At 34.3% G+C, this 3,098-nt stretch overlaps 1 pseudogene; it reads right to left on the bottom strand.

Moving 5' to 3' along the window:
* Window positions 1-1,464: 1,464 nt before the first annotated feature.
* LOC149229323 (magnesium-chelatase subunit ChlH, chloroplastic pseudogene) lies at window positions 1,465-2,813 on the bottom strand (annotated as a pseudogene).
* Between the last annotated feature and the right edge of the window lie 285 nt (window positions 2,814-3,098).

Genomic DNA, 3,098 nt, shown 5'->3' on the forward strand with positions numbered 1-3,098 from the left:
TTCGGGAGGATTTACAAGCAGATTCCAACAGGCCAAGCTTTGCAGTTGTAGTTGAAGTTGGGCTCATTGGGGATCAAATTTCAGAAGTCTAAACCAGCTAAATTCCTTCATCGGTTCTTCTCGGTTTAGGAAAATGACTCCAGGGCTAAAATATTTTAATTTTATGAGCACGGGAAGTGGACTTTCCAAACATTCAAACTTAGCAGAAAAGGCATTTTGGTAGGCATCATAGTGCAGATTGGTGCAGCAGTTGGAGCAGTCATCGGTTCAGACATTTCTCACCCAGGTTTGGTCATGCTTGTCCATTGAGACAAACCCAACTGCACAATTCTATTATTCATTATATTTTTCCCTCAAATAAGTAATAAAATGGCTTAGCAGTTCCTTATTTCTAGCATTTCCATGTGTGTTTAATGTGTATTTCATTTTTATATTTTTATGGACAGATTATTTGTTTTATATCACTTGTATTCCTATTTAGGAACATTACATAAACATAGTGGAAATTTTGCATTTCTTAGAAAGTTTTAGCATCTGTAGGATTCAAGTCTCTCCCAAAATCATTCAAGTTTCCTTTCTTTGTTTCCCATGTAGAAATTTAAAAATTCTACCTGAATCTGTTCAACCTATGTCAAGTATGTATGTTATATCCTCATAAACATAGCGGTTAGCCTCAAAAAAATTCACCTTCGAAACTCGTACCTTTCCAAATTTATATCCCTTCTAGATCCTTGATGATTCCTGTGAAAATTCCAGAGCAAAATCCTCACCAGGCTACAAGGAGTGATTTGCAATGAACATTCCTCCATTTGGTTTAATTAAATATTACATGAGTTAAATTTGATGGAATAAAGTTTGACTCACATTCTATCCCCTGCCCTGATTGTAAAAATGCCTCATTTGTGATAGCCTTGGGTCTAGATCCATCTTATGTGTAAACATTGATGTTTTCCGTTGGCCTCTCCACTTTTTCATCCATCTCAATAATATTTTCTTGATGGAGTAAATCTTGTTCCCCTATAATGGGCATGGAAAAAATTTCTCAATTATCAAAAGAAGAATCACAAACATCCTATGTGTTGCTTAGAGAAATGAAGAACAAAAGTAACTACTCCATTTCCATTTGTTCCCTCCAAGTCATTTCAATAGATCTAAATGTGTAAGGAAACTTCAAATCCCTTGTATTAAACTTTGATCAGTGTCCATAGATAATCTATCTACATGAATGTCCTCTCAAAACTAAAACTTCAACTTTGCTTCATGTCTAATTCTCTATAAACCATATCACTCTTGAACTTTCTGTCCACATAAAACTCCAATCTGAGTACTGAATATTTATAAGAGGATGTCAAGCTATGTATCTAGGGAAATGACTCAGACAAATTTGGCAACTAAGGCACTACATAACCTGGTTGTTTGCATATATGGAAAATTTTATATAGATAAAGAAAGATAAAACTTATATTAAGAGAACAGATTATCAAAAATTATTAATGGTTCTTGTTGGTTCATCATGATCAAGAATATTTGATCAAGTACATTGTCAAGGTTTCATTGTTTAGGAGTACTAATGATACTATTGACTATATGCGTGCCTCTTCCACTATCCTTTAGTGACTGGTATGAAGCTATGAGTTCACTCAGTTGTTTTAAACCTTCGTATAAGCTATCATTCTCTGTTAGAGGTGTCAGGTAACTTGTATTGGCGTAACTACAGTGTTTGACTATAGTAGCTTGAGAAGCATTGTTTGCAACATAGTAGTATATGTTGGGGATATTTCCTATCAAACTATTTGGGTAACACACATAACTCATTCCCAGTTCCTTTCCAAGCATAAATTCTAAGGATCCATGAGGTCCAAAATCCAAGACAGCATCAGCCTTAAAAATTTTATTCAAAAATGAGTAATAAGCAACAAATACATGGTGTGAACTTGCTGATTTTGTGAAAAGAAGCCTCATTGGATTGCCTTCATATTCAAAATTTGGTTGCACTCCAATGAAATTATTGCCAAACTATTTTCCATATACAAGTAGGATCTCCCCATCAAAATTAAAGTTCCCTAGAGGCTTGCCCTAGTTTTCTTCCAAAGCCTTACCATAAGGTGTGAGCTGTTGGTACTCTCTCACATTCATTTTGTAAGAAATATTAAGATTTGGGTTGTTTAACTTAGCTTATTCATTATGAATTATGTCTTCAATCAGTGCTTTAAAAGTATATGGAAAACCTTCAACATTAGAGCCATCTTTATTTAGTTCTTGTAATACACTAAAAATTAAAGAGAATAAGAGGTAGGTTGCACTTCCAACATTACCTTTGTCGGGTGGGAAGCTAAATTTTGTTATGGCTATTTTCTTATCCTCCTGCAGACATCTAAGTAATAATATATTGCATCAGTGAGGACTATTGTTATAACTAACTTCAATTATCTCATTAGGCTATAACATGAAAAACAAATTAAAATGACATTTTGACATGATCACCTTTTTTATTCACTTTAACTGAGCCCACTTGATAGCCCTTGTACAAAGATGTTAAAAATGCTTATGAAGTGCATGGGACTTACCTACACATCAATATAAAGAATTTAGAAACAAATTTTTATAGCCACTTCGAAAGGACCTTGCAATGGGTAGAGATAAACTTTGATCCTACATATTTGTATGGTGCCATGGCCCTGTTTTGGTATTCTGACATATATGAAATGATAATATGGGTTTCACAACAAGGTTAACAATTTTATAGAGATTATATTGTCATGGGATTATCTAATGTTGAAACAGTGTTTACAAAAACAATGAAACCTACCCATTCTTGCATCATAGCCAAAGAAAAAAATAGGCTCCAAACCACCATCAAGCTCAAGATGAGAAACCTAAAATGTAAATTGAATCGGATGCAATCCCAAAGTGCTAATAATCCATTCCTCTATAGTCTGGAACACTAGTGGCAATGCCACAATGTAGGAAACATCAAGCTTGGACAAATCTTGTATATCACGAGGATGATCATATCTAGTAGGTCCACCCACAAGTGCAAATCCATTCAAGGAAACCACAACATCTATAAGATATTTCTTTTTTATTGGATCATGCAA

Source organism: Pinus tabuliformis, chromosome J (genome assembly GCF_031772625.1).
Source record: "Pinus tabuliformis cultivar Carrire ecotype Pingquan chromosome J, CPIR1, whole genome shotgun sequence".
Classification (NCBI taxonomy): Eukaryota; Viridiplantae; Streptophyta; class Pinopsida; order Pinales; family Pinaceae; genus Pinus; species Pinus tabuliformis.